This window comes from Triticum aestivum, chromosome 1A (assembly GCF_018294505.1).
Source record: "Triticum aestivum cultivar Chinese Spring chromosome 1A, IWGSC CS RefSeq v2.1, whole genome shotgun sequence".
Taxonomy (NCBI): Eukaryota; Viridiplantae; Streptophyta; class Magnoliopsida; order Poales; family Poaceae; genus Triticum; species Triticum aestivum.
Genome location: NC_057794.1, coordinates 51,632,768 through 51,646,255, shown reverse-complemented (window position 1 = coordinate 51,646,255; position 13,488 = coordinate 51,632,768). Strand labels below are relative to the sequence as shown.

The 13,488-nt window shown below is 52.2% G+C and overlaps 1 pseudogene; it reads left to right on the top strand.

Moving 5' to 3' along the window:
* The first annotated feature begins 515 nt into the window (after positions 1 to 515).
* LOC123119925 (uncharacterized) lies at positions 516 to 3,011 on the top strand (annotated as a pseudogene).
* The last annotated feature ends 10,477 nt before the right edge of the window (positions 3,012 to 13,488 follow it).

The following is a 13,488-nucleotide window of genomic DNA, read 5'->3' as shown; positions in this document are numbered from 1 at the left end:
ATCCGAGACTGCACAACGCCGCGACACCACCTGTGTCATGGGGCGCATTCGAAGGGTCACGCGGGGCCGAGACGACGCCACGGAGCCTGTGTCACCGGCGTAGTCGAAGGGCATCGCCTAGCAGACCAAACCATGGCACTGCGTCGTCGACGCAATCAAAAGGCACCGCACAGCCGAGAAAGTACAACGCCACAACACCACCTGTGTCGGGGGTACATTCGAAAGGCCAGGCGAGACCGAGACGACGTCACGGCACCTGTGTGCCACCGGCAAAGACGCAGGGCATCGCCAAGCAGAGACACACCAAAGAGCACCCGAGTACGAACACCGCCGAAGAAGAGAGACAAGGAACCACCGCCGACCCCAAAGGCCGCCGCACCACCGCCGTCATCAGACACACTCCACCGTCAACCACATGAGCCGTTGGTCACCACCCACAGGTCTCCAAGATGACGCCTCCAAGGAGGTAGCGACGTACATGATGCCGTCGTCGCCCGATCTAGCAATACCAGATCATGAGCGTTTGCCCGGAGACACTGAACTCGAGGGATTTTGGTGGACTGGACTCCTCGGCGACGCCCCAACAGGGGGAGCGACACCAAAAGGCGCCGCGCATCACCGGCACCAACCAGAGGTCTGTGCAAAGATTTCACCCGGAGCCAGACACTAAGCCTTGCCTCAAGGTCCAAAGACTGGGTCACCTCCGGCCGCCGCAACAGGCCCCGGGAGGGGAGAGGAGCACCCCCACGACACCAGGAGAAGTAGGCCACAAGTGCCGTCGCCGTAGAGCCCGGGACCCCCTCCACCTCTATCCCCGAACAAGCTGGCCCGGCCCAAAGCCGGCAGCAGGCACCACCGGCGCAGAACGCAGAGTGGCGAGAGGGAGGCCCTAGAAACGCCGATGCCTGCCCAGATCTGGAACGACCCGACGGCGGCAGCACCAACCAGATCCGCGGCAAATGCCCGCGTCCTGAACAAGCCCAGGCCGAGCCCGGCACCACCTCCCGCGCCCCACAGCAGCTAGCACCGGCACCCCCTCGCGCGCAGAAAAAGGGCACCTTTGTCATATGCCACTTCAATTAGGTCGCTTCTAGCAGGTGCTTCATCACCCCTGGTGCTTGTCGCACAAGTGTACCTTTGAAGTCTGTTGCGACTTGTTGTGTTGAAATATATTGTCCGTCTCTCTTCATCAATTAGGTTGATGGATGAACTGATTAGGTGCATAAACTTGCAAGCAAAATGATTCATGCGAGGCGACCGACTAGGAATTGTGCCGGTCACTCGCAATGCACATTGTGTCTCGCGGGGCCCGCAAACCGCCCCTCACTTGCTCTCTTATCTCTTCGCGAATGAGAGGCGGGTTGTGATGTAGGGCGGCACTTCTATAGAGGCCAGCTGGTGAGTGACGTGACATGTGATGCAGGGCGACCTTGATCTCCGTTTGGCTATGGAGGCGCCGTTTAGCCTATGTTCCGTAGTTGTTGGCTCACCGCCACCCTCGCCCTGTACGTGGAGTCGCCATCTAAGAGCAGAGAGGGGTCGAAGTAGAAAGAGAGAAATGATAGGGCTTGCTTCCTTGGGTGTGCGTGCAAACAAGGCCCTGCACCCGGTCTCCTCGCCAGCGCCGACACCATCTATGCATTCGTCGCTGACACGGCGACATCCACCACCACGAGCTCCGATCACTCATATCCGCGACACAAAAGGGCTTTTGGCTCCTCGCCAGCGTCACAATCTATGCCCAATAGAAGGGGGCCAGGGGATCAGGGAAGAAGCCAGGCCATTCCTTATTCACCAGTTGCCGCCACCCCTTCTCCACTAGTGCGGAGAAGTCTAGCTATGGCGTGCCGAAATTGCCTTGCTGACGTACGGCTCCAAGGCCACCAATATGGTACTAGTGATTTTTTTTACTGGTGGCGTTGGGGAACACATCAGCAGTATTTTGAGTACTGATGTCATGTCACGTGGCCAATGCTAGCAATAAGTCCTTGTTAGCTATTTAGCTATAGCGTACCTTGTCTGCCAACACCAGCAATTATATTTTTTGGTAATAAAAAATTATATGCAGCAATTTTAAACCAGGCCATTGCCAAATTATATTTTTTGGTAATAAAAAATTATATGCAGCAATTTTAAACCAGGCCATTGCCATTGCAGTCAGAGGCTGGCCAAAGAGATAATTCTGTGTTGCTCCCAGGTTCCCCCTCCCCCCGCGAGCCCCCGCGTCGCTCCCAGGGGCGACTCGGGAGGCGAAACCCTAGCCGCCGCCCAGGCTTCCCTCCTTCCCCTCCCTTCCCTCGCCGTCGCCGGAGGTTGCCGGCGGGCAAAGCCCTCACCGGTGGACGGCGGCGGCGGGGCCCTCGTTCGTGTGCTTGCGCGCTGCTGCTGGGCATGCTGGAGCAGTGGGAGCGTGCGGTGGCGCGGTGGGCGGCCGTCTGCTCGCGGGGAGGTCGAGATGGCGTGGACTGCGTGCGCGGTGGCGCTGCCTTGGTGGCCGCCGGCCGCTGATGCGTGCGGCGGAGTTGAGGGCGCCCAGATCTGGGCCGCACGAGCCCGCCCAGGCCGGCGACAATCACTCTGCCCCCACCCACCCCTCTCCCTCCTCCCACCCCTCCCGGCCGCCGCCGGCGGTTGCCGCTGGGTTAGTAAGCACGCGCGGCGACCTTGACGGTTGATGCTCCGCTGTGCCCCGGCGGATCCTGGTGGCGGAGGCTGCGGGCCAGCGCGGCGGCGGCGCGGTGCAGGTGGCTGCTACCGCCTGCTGGACGCGCTCCCGGCGGTGGTCGGCTTGTTGGAGCTGCGCTGGTCAGTGCTCACTCCTACGACGACAACGTTTCTAGGCTTCCCCCATGTGTGTTGGTCTTCTCCGACGGTTCTTCGCCATTCCCGGTCTACCATTGCATCTGAGGTCTTCGTCCTTGGGTCGGGGTGAAATCCCCGCGCGGCGACGGCCTGCGTTGTCAACGGCGACGCCCGAGGGTGCCGTCACCTCCTTGGAGGCGTTGGCATGACCCTGGCCAGACCTCCTCCTCGAGCACCGGGAGAAATCCTAGGTCCGGCCTCCCGAACCGGGCAGCGGCGGCGTCTCAATGTCGTTCCCCTCTTGATGGTGCTGCTTTGGCTGCAAGTGGAGTACTTGATGCGGCAGATAGTGGTTGGCGATGCATCGCTCTGGCGTAGACTGCTACACAAGGAGCATGTCGCAACGTTTGCCTGCGCCGGCGCTCCCCGATGAATGCTACACCAGTTCCAATCAGGCCCTGCTTTTCACCCACCGACTCTCTAGGCACATGGGTGCGAGGTACGTCGGCTTGGGCGGTCCTGAAGCTGCATCCGTCCCTGGAAGTGCCTAGCAATGGCAGTGATGCTGCCCTGTTGCTCCTGCCCTGTTGCTCCGAGTCTCGGTGCTTCGCCATTTTGGCTGGAGGCAAGGCTGGGCGAGGCCTAATGTCGTTGCATGTCTGTAGTTGAGGGCACCTCCTCACCTAGTTGTAGTCACTTGGTGAGGACGGTCGTGTGTGTGTGTGCGTGCGCGCGCGTGTGTGTCCCTCCTTTCTGGAGGTTGTACCCCTGATGTCTTCCTGTTCAATGCAATGAAACGCAACTCTTTTGCGTTTTTTTGAAGATTTTTTTTTAAACCAGGCCATATATGCAGCAACTAGCTTCAACTTCACAAAAGGTCAGTAATTCACAAACTCCACCAACAGTACTACTAGTTCAACTACACAAACTACCTCACGTCTCTGTATGAAGAATTAAATTCATGTGGTGTAGCTTGTTCTATGGCTCTGGCCCTCTCTTTTGAAGTGGGCTTTCTCCGTCTTCAGCTGAGTCCTCTCAGCCCTCAGGAGCTTGATGTTCTTCTTCAGCCGATCCGTCTTGTGGACTAATTGATTCTTTTGCTCATTTAGCTTGAGTACCTTGTCGTAGAGATCAGAATTTTAGTCAATAATCTGATCCTTCTCCATCTGCTGGGAGGCATTCAACTCCCTGAGGGCCTTGACTGCAGTCTCATGTGATGCGATCAACTCCCTGGTGGCCTGCCCGGTTCGCCGCTCTCTGGACGTGCCCGGGGGGCTGGGCCTGTTGGGCCGGTCCACGGTATTTGGGCCAGTTCCTTGCCCTAGGCCCTCCACACCCGCGCTTGCTATTTGGCTACCCTACGGATTCCCTCTTTGTCCTGCTCCCCACCCCGCCGCCCCCGACCCAGCCTGCCGTTTTGTCGCTCCCCACCGCGACCACTCCCCCTTCCCACTCTCCGGCCCCTCTGCCGCCTCCCCGCGACCTCCCCCCTGGCCATGTCCCGCGCTTGGGAAGAGGGGGACGCTGGGCACAAGCGGAGGTACGACGAGTACCGGGATCCGTCCCGTCCTTCCCTGGACGCGCTCCGTTGCGAAGCGGACCTGCGCCGCGAGCTCCGCGGCCGCGACCGCGACGACTCCCGCCAGCCTGCCCGGGATGAACGTTGTTGAAAGGATCGATATGGTTGACTAGAGGGGGGGGGTGAATAGGCAACTAACAATTTTTAGCTTTTTTTTAGCAATTTAAACTTTGCATCAAAGTAGGTTGTCTAGATATGCAACTAGATGAGCAACATATATGATGAAACACGAATAGGAACACAAGCAAGCAAGATATATGAAACAAATAAGCTACACAAGTAAAGGCATGAGATAACCAAGAGTGGAGACGGTGGAGACGAGGATGTGTTGCCGAAGTTCCTTCCCTTTGAGAGGAAGTACGTCTCCATTGGAGCGGTGTGGAGGCACAATGCTCCCCAAGAAGCCACTAGGGCCACCGTAATCTCCTCACGCCCTCACACAATGCGAGATGCCGTGATTCCACTATTGGTGCCCTTGGAGGCGGCAATCGAACCTTTACAAATGAGGTTGGGGCAATCTCCACAACTCAATTGGAGGCTCCCAACGACACCATGAAGCTTCACCACAATGGACTATGGCTTTGAGGTGACCTCAACCGTTTAGGATGCTCAAACATCCAAGAGTAACAAGATCCGCAAGGGATTAGTAGGGGGGAATCAAATATCTCTTGGTGGAAGTGTAGATCGGGGCCTTCTCAACCACTCCCGAGCAAATCAACAAGTTTGGTTGGCTAGGGAGTGAGATCGGGCGAAAATGGAGCTTGGAGCAATAATGGAGCTTTAATGATGGAAGAGGTAAGTCAATGGGGAAGAAGGAGACCCCTTATATAGTGTGTGGAAAAGATCCAACCGTTACCCACCAATCAGCCCGCGGCCAGCGGTACTACCGCGCCTGGCCAGCGGTACTACCGCAAGGCCGTGCGGTACTATTGCTTGCAACCAAGCGGTACTACCGCACGGCTGTGCGGTACTACCGTACCGACCCATGGTACTGCCGCGACCCCAGCACAGAAACAGACGCACAGAAGTTGGGGGCGGTACTTTCGCACGCGCGGTAGTACCACGCCCCCCATGCGGTACTACCGCAAGGCAAAAGTCCCAGCCAGGGGGAAGGGAAACTTCCGTGCCTACTTTCGCAAAAAACGGAAGTAGCAAAAACCCGACACAGTAGTACTGCCGAGGGGCGGTACTACTGCCTGACCGCATAGCGTGGTACTACCGCACGGCGAAAGCGGTACTATCGCGGCAGGTGCGGATGTAAAAAATTACATCCGCTCCTACTACCGCAAAGGGGCGGCACTAGCCTGGTGGGCAGCAGTAGTGCGGCTCCAGGGGAGCGGTACTACCGTGGGCACCAGCGGTACTACCGCGCCACCGCGCGGTACTACCGTGGATGCCTACGGTACTACCGTTGATCCAGGAGCAGTACTACCGCAACCACAACAGCAGCCAGTCACATGAGGCAGGAAAACGGAAGAAGCTCCAAGGAAGAAGAAGGGGATAAAAGGAGACGTGTATGTGATGATTCCACTCAAACCTTTCCAACGCGAACCCCCTCTTAATAGTACGGCTTTCCTACGACTCAAATCCACCAAAAAGAAACGTAGAAAAGACGCCGTCTTCGTCAGTCTTTGAGGGGCACCCAATCGTCTTGTGCCTAGCAAAGAAGTGTCTGGAATACTCATGGCACACGATTAGTCCGCAAATGCGTTGTCATCAATCACCAAAACACTTAGGGATAAATATGTCCTTACAATCTCCCCCTTTTTGGTGGATTGATGACAAAACGGGATTTGCACAAAGAAAATACTATTAAGTAAATGCAAAGCCCTCCTCTCTATAATATAGACGGGCTCCCCCTAAATGTGTGCCACCTAGATGAGCATGAATACTAGGAACAGAGCTCCCCCTATATTATAAAGACAAGGCATATGTATCACTAGACAAGATAGTACAAACAAGAGATAACTAAGATAGATAGAGTGCATATGTCTTACACCATATGGAGGATAGGTCCAAGTACGACAAAGCAAACAAAAGCAAACGAGGTCCAAACGACAAAGCAAACAAACACACCAAGCACGACACAACGCAAATCCCTACACTCTCTCCCTCTTTGGCATCGAGACGCCAAAAAGGCAGAGAGGACACCTACACACACGGGGTGGCTCAGGCAGAGAAATTGTCCCACTGCTCCTCGTGCTCCTCGTCAGACTCAGCGGCGGGGATAGTCTCCTCGAGGTCATCCTCTGAATTGGTCCACTTGTAGCCCTGCTTTGACATCCAGGCAGCCTCAGGTGTGATGACGTCATCAGACCCGCCAGACACATCCTCTCCAAAGAGCCTCATCACCTTCTTGTTACGGCGGCGACTCTCCTTGTCAGCTACGTGAGCCCTGTACTGTCCCTTCGCCTGCATGCAGAAGATAGTCTTCATCTTGTCCTTCAGCTTCTTGGCCCATGACGGCTCAGAGGAAGAAGTGGTGGACCTAGCAGCATGGTCCTCAGCAACAGTCTCAGCAGCAGTAGCCTCCCCCTCACCAGCAGCCCTTCTAGCAGAAGATGCCTCAACACGGGTAGTGGTGTTGGCCCAGTTGGGCTTGACGTGGAGGCTGATGGACTCATGGCGAATCCAGTCTGGAGCAAGGAACTCATCTCCTGGATACGTCTTCTCCCAAGTGGTGGAGAGCAGCAGAAACAGGTACGGTCCATAGATAGGTACCTTGCGAGTGAACACCGCAAACCGAAGCTCACACCACATGATGTGTGAGACATCAAGTGGCTGAGTCTGAGAAGGACATGCCTCTGCACACAAGAGCAACATGTTCACTAGATATGCATGTACCTTGTCCTTGTCGCCAATGCGTGGGAACAGAGTGTTGCGGAAGATGCAATGCATGATATCCAGAAAGGAGTTTAACACCCAAGATGACTTGCCATTGGGGAGTACCTTCTCAACAAGGAAGGGCTGAAGCTGGTTCTTGTTGGCAGACTCAGAGTTGGCATGGGGGCGAATGCCAACGGGGGTGTGAAGCCCGTCATCAGGAATGTGCAGCAGATCCATGAACTCTTTCCATGTAGCAGACAGCTAACGGGCATTGGTCATCCAGGTCATCCTTCGCTCCTCCCCGAGATGAAAGTACACTGAGGCAAAGAACTGACAGATGAGCTCAGGGTCATAGTCAAGGTGAAAGGAGATCACCGGCTCAATAGCAAACTGCTCCACCAAGTCCAGAGCCTCTCCAAAATAGTCAAGAAACTTGTCCTTCCGCAGGTGATGCATGTCTATCCACTTGACATCCACGAAGGTATTCTGCTTGTTCTTGATCACATCCAGATAGATGAGAGCCTGTTGCTTGGTCCAGAACAACTCAGTGCCTCTGAGGATAGCCCGAGGATTCACATAGGCATTGATCTTCTGGCGCTCGACATACTCAGTGGTTGACATCTCATCCATGCCCTTAGTCGGTTCTTTTTGCTTGCTGGCAGTGGTCTTGACATTGCGCTTAGGGGCATTGGAGCCCTCTGGGGCTTCATCTTGGGGGTTGCGCAGACGCTTGGAGCCAGTGTCACGATTGGGATTGGAACGGCGAGAGCCACCACCTGAGACATAGAACGCAAAAACACCCACAACAGCCAAGAGAGGTTAATGCAAAGACCACAACAATGCAAGTGAAACAAGCAGAAAGCACACATGATAAATGCCTAGAGAGAGATTTGATCCCTACGGTAGTACTGCCAAGTGATGCGGAGCTAAGATAGTAGTACGGCTCTTAGACGTGGTAGTACCGTGCAAGATCACGGTAGTACCGGGTGTAGGAGCGGTAGTACGACCTTAGTGCCACGGTCGGCGCGGTAGTACCGCGTCTGCAGAGCGGTAGTACTACACGGAACGGTAGTACCGCACCTGACGGGCGGTAGTACCGCAAGAGAGGTAGTACCGCACATTGGGCACGGTAGTACCGCACCGCGTCAGATCTGAATAGGTTCAAATCTGAAAAAGCCCGCGAAACCACGGCGGTACTACGGTTGGACAAAGCTACCACAAGACAACATATCAAGTATGTTTCCTATGCATCATGACTCTCCTACATCCTACTCTTGCATAGATTTGGCCTAAAATCTGAAGAACGACAAGTTTCTCCCCAAAAACCTAGAAGCAAGAAAACAACCAAGAAAAAGAGGGATTTGGGGAAAAACCTTGGTCCATGGCAAGAGGAAGTGGTGGGGAACGATCCCACCGGTCGGAATCCGAGGAGAGTGGCCGGAGACGGAGATCCGGCGAGGGCCTCCAGCGCCGTTCTTGAGAGGGAGAGACGTGGAGAGAGAGACAATGAATGGGTATGGGGAGTTGGAACTCCCCTGCCCGAGTCATAACCCCCATGCGCCCTTGACGGCGCGGTAGTACCATGCCCAGACATGGTAGTACCGCATGGCACGGTGCTTCCAAAGTACCGCACCAGAGTGGTAGTACCGTGCTGTGGCGCGATAGTACCGTGCCTCCCAAAGCGGTAGTACCGCGCTCAGATGCGGTAGTACCGTGGGCTCAAGAAGATGCACGTTTCGAGCGCACGAAAAACTGGATCTTTGCACAAACCACTCCAAGCCAACACGACACCACAAGACCACGCAACACACAAAACTAGAAAGACACCACCTCTCCAAAAGAGAGGGCGGTGGCCGTAGCCACCTATTTTTGAGTCAATTGGTATGGCACCGCGAAGAATTATCCTTGGGTCCATGACCAAAACTCATCTTTGAAGCACAAGTACCATCAAACATGGCTAATGTGAAAGACTTGATTGATTTATGCATAATGGGGGGAGGGAGAGTTCATTGAGAGAACATCACTCCCCCTATGTCCATGCCTACATCTAAATAGGACAACACGTTGAGTATGGTGGGGTGTGCAAGGGTTCAAGCAACATTGCTCGAATCGATGATATTTAGCTCATGCCTTAACTCGCGAAATCTTGCTTCATCCAAGGGCTTCGTGAAGATATCTGTAAGGTTATCATGAGTGTTAACGTAGTTGAGCTCAATCTCTCCTCGCCTAATGTGATCCTGGATGAAGTGATACCGAATCTCAATATGCTTCGTCTTGAAGTGTTGCACCGGGTTGAGAGAGATCTTGATGGCACTTTCATTGTCACATCAAAGAGGCACTTTGTCACAAGTGACACCGTAATCCTTTAAAGTTTGCCTCATCCATAAGATTTGTGCACAACAACTACCGACCGCCACATACTCCGCTTTGGTGGACAAGAGAGACACACAACTTTGCTTTTTGGAAGACCAACTTACCAAAGAGCAACCAAGGAATTGGCACCCTCTGGAAGTGGACTTCCTATTCACTTTGTCTCCCGCCCAATCGGAATCCGAGTACCCTACAAGCTTTAAGTTTGATCCTCTTGGGTACCATAAGCCAAAGTTTAGGGTATGAGCCAAATATCGAAAGATTCGTTTGACGGCCACATAGTGACTTTCCTTAGGTGTGGCTTGAAACCGTGCACAAATTCTCACACTCAACATGATGTCCGGTCTAGATGCACAAAGGTAAAGCAAGGATCCAATCATGGAACGATATACCTTTTGATCCACCACTTTAACATTGGGATCTAAGTCAAGTTGGCACTTGGTGGGCATTGGAGTGGAGGCCGGCTTGACGTCACTTAGCTTGAATCTCTTGAGCATGTCTTGAGTGTATTTGGATTGATTGATGAAGGTTCCTTCTCTTCTTTGCTTCACTTCGAACCCTAGAAAGAACTTCAACTCTCCCATGGAGGACATCTCGAACTTTGAGGTCATGAGAGCGGCAAATTCCTCATTGAAAGCTTTGTTAGGAGAACCAAAGATAATATCATCAACATATAATTGGCACAAAAACAACTCCCCTTTGACCTTCTTAGTAAAAAGAGTGGGGTCGATTAGCCCAACTTCAAAACCACGGTCTTGTAACAACTCGGTAAGGTGGTCATACCACGCACATGGGGCTTGTTTAAGGCCATAGAGTGCCTTATCGAGTTGATACACATGATCGGGAAAGTAGGGATCCTCGAACCCGGGGGGTTGCTTGACGTAAACCAATTCATTAATGGGACCATTAAGAAAAGCACTCTTCACATCCATTTGTTGTAACTTAAAGTTATGATGAGAAGCATATGCAATCAACATGCGAATGGATTCAAGACGAGCAATGGGAGCAAAGGTTTCATCGTAGTCGATACCCTTGACTTGGGAGTAGCCTTGTGCTACCAGACGAGCCTTGTTGCGAATGATAATCCCATGGGCATCTTGCTTGTTCTTAAATATCCACTTGGTTCCTATGACATTGTGATTTCCGGTCGGTCTTGGCACCAATCTCCACACTTTGTTGCACTCGAAGTTGTTGAGTTCTTCATGCATGGCATTGAGCCAATCCGGATCTTCTTGCGCCTCAAAGACCTTGTGGGGTTCCACACAAGAGACAAACGCGTGATGCTCACAATAATTTGCTAATTGTCTATGAGTGCTTACCCCCTTTCTTAAGCTTCCAAGCACATTCATCATGAGATGATCCTTGGTGGAGAGCTTGGAAGCAACCTTGGCGGCACGACGCTCTAATTCCTCCTCGGTGGTGAGTTGAGGAGCGGTTACTTGATCATCTTGAGCGCCGTCATGAACTTGTTCTTGATCTTGAACTTGCTCGGGGGAGAGAACTTGACCTTGGGCATCACTTGGTGTGTCCACACCGTCTTGAGTATGATCATGCCCTTGGTCTTGTTCATGAGGTTGAGGGCCTTCACTTTATTCTTCGGAAGCGTGTGGGCCTAGGGTTGGTGATGGCTCCACTTGAGTGGAGCATTGTCCTTCTCCTTCGGCCACAAGGGGTTCCTCAATGGGTAGGATAAAACCAACACCCATTCTTCTTATGGCTTGAGGAGGAATTTCATCACCTACATCACAAGTGCCACTTTGCTCCACTTGGGAGCCGTTATTTTCATCAAACTCCACGTTACACGTCTCCTCAATAAGTCCCGTAGATTTACTGAGGACACGGTAAGCATGAGAGTTTGTAGCATAACCAACAAATATGCCCTCATAAGCTCTAGCCTCAAATTTAGACAACCGAACACCTTTCTTGAGAATGAAACACTTACACCCGAATACCCGGAAGTATTTGAGGTTGGGCTTGTTACCGGTGAGTATCTCATATGGAGTCTTGTTTAAGCCCTTGTGGAGGTAGATCCGATTTGATGCATGACACGCGGTGTTGATGGCTTTGGCCCAAAAGTTGTACGGAGACTTGAACTCCGCCATCATGGTCCTTGCCGCATCCATCAATGTCCGGTTCTTCCTCTCCGCAACACCGTTTTGTTGAGGGGTGTAGGATGCGGAATATTGATGCTTGATTCCCTTGTCACTAAGAAACTCATCGAAGGTGTAGTTCTTGAACTCGGTGCCGTTGTCACTTCTTATTGTCAAGATCTTTGCATTGTGTTTACGTTGTTCTTCATTTGCAAAGTCAATGACGGTTTGTTGGGTCTCGCTCTTCCTCTTGAAGAAATACACCCACGTGTACCTTGAGTAGTCATCCACAATCACCAAGCAATACTTCCTACCTCCAAGACTATCGAAGGATGGAGGCCCAAAGAGATCCATGTGAAGGAGCTCCAAAGGCCTCTTTGAATAAATGATAGTCGTGGGAGGGTGAGCCTTCTCATGTAGCTTTCCTTCGATACATGCACTGCAAGCACGATCTTTAGCAAAACTAACATTCATTAGTCCACGGACATGGTCCCCCTTGAGGAGACTTTGCAAAGATCTCATATTGACATGGGCTAAACAGCGATGCCAAAGCCATCCCACATCAACTTTAGCCATTAGGCATGTCTCGGTCTTAGTGGGTCGCTCCGAAAAGTTAATCACATATAGACCATTCTCAACATGCCCAACAAAAGCTACTTTAAGAGTCTTGCTCCACAAGAGGGCCACGGTATCGATATCAAAGAAAGTGGCAAAGCCCATGATAGCAAGTTGACAAACGGAAAGTAAATTGTATGCAAGGGACTCAACAAGCATGACCTTCTCGATCGTGAGATCATGAGAGATGACCACCTTGCCAAGTCCCAATACCTTAGAAGATGAGGCGTCACCCCACTCGACATTGGTGGGCATAGATGGAACCTTGTGCACGTCCACCATCAAGTCCTTGCTTTCGGACATATGATTTGTAGCTCCGCTATCAAGCAACCATGATCCCCCACCGGAAGCAAACACCTACAAGAGATCAATGCTTGGTTTTAGGTACCCATTTTGTAATGGGTCCTTTGATGTTAGTAACAAGGGTTTTTGGAACCCAAATAGACCATTCAATGTATTCATGAAGTGAACCAACAAATTTGGCATAAACATGCCCATCACTAGCACGACATAACACATAAAAAGGGTTAAAATCGCCGGCTTTGTTGAGAGGGGTGGCATTTCCCTTCTTGACATTGTTCTTCTTCTTCTCCTTGGGGGCACTCTCTCCCTCCCTCACAAAGGTTTGCATGAGGGGAGGAGGTCGTTTGGTCTTGTCATTCTTCTTCTTGTTCTTGGAGTCAGGCATGTACCCAACCCCTTCCTTGGCCACACCTCCCTTTTGGTTGATCAAGAGATTGTTGAGGTTCTTCTTGCCTTGTATGCAAGTCGTAAGACCTCTCTCAAGTTGCTCCTTCAACTTTGCATTTTCCTCAACAAGATGTATATGCTCACAACACGGGTTAGTAGCATTTGCATTATCAATTAAAACCATATGAGGAAAAGTTGCTTTTTCCTTAGTTAGCTTCACTTGGAGTTGATCATGAGACTCCCTGAGACTAGCGTGAATACCCTTCAAGGCCTTGTGGGCCTTGTCAAGTATATCAAACTCCTCTTTGAGTCTAGCAAGATCAACCCCGAGTCTGGCCTTCTCGGAATTTAGCACATGAGAAACAATGAGGACATGATCATAATCTTTCTTTAACTTAGCATGATCAACGTTGTGTGACTCCTCAAGAGCCAAACGAAGACCACACTCTTCCTCAAGCGCATTGGAAAGATCCGAAATCTCATCGGCATAGTCACGACTATGCCCTTCCATCTTAG